The sequence below is a fragment of the Trypanosoma theileri genome (assembly GCF_002087225.1).
Source record: "Trypanosoma theileri isolate Edinburgh chromosome Unknown TM35_Tth_87_V1, whole genome shotgun sequence".
Classification (NCBI taxonomy): Eukaryota; Euglenozoa; class Kinetoplastea; order Trypanosomatida; family Trypanosomatidae; genus Trypanosoma; species Trypanosoma theileri.
The window spans coordinates 30,605-31,055 of record NW_021639929.1 but is presented as its reverse complement, the minus strand read 5'-3'; positions in this window follow the sequence as shown (position 1 = coordinate 31,055).

Genomic DNA, 451 nt, shown 5'->3' with positions numbered 1-451 from the left:
CTGCTGCACATGTACAGATGCAGGAGAGTACCAGTAGCAAAGTTAATAATAGAAGAGTTGTGCGCATAGTGATTGTGTGGCTGTGTTCTTTCATTTATGATACGTCATGTTATGAAAGAGAGAGCAACAGTTTATCATTAATAATATGTTTGTTGAAATGGCAAACATAAACAAGAAGGAGTACTATTAAAATCCAAATTACGTATCTACCTATAAGTATTAATAAAGAACAAATTTGAGCATTATTCTCTCTGTTATTTGTCCGGTTCTAACACTATATCGTGCAGTGTAGTAAAGAATAAAATCCAAAGAGTTACGTGAAGATTCAACATGTGAACAGCTGAGACATATAAAGAGAGGTATTTTCTGTTATGAAAGTTTAGATGAAGATAGAATAACAATATTTGAAAAGGATAACTATTAGTGTCATGTATAAACAGATCATTATCTT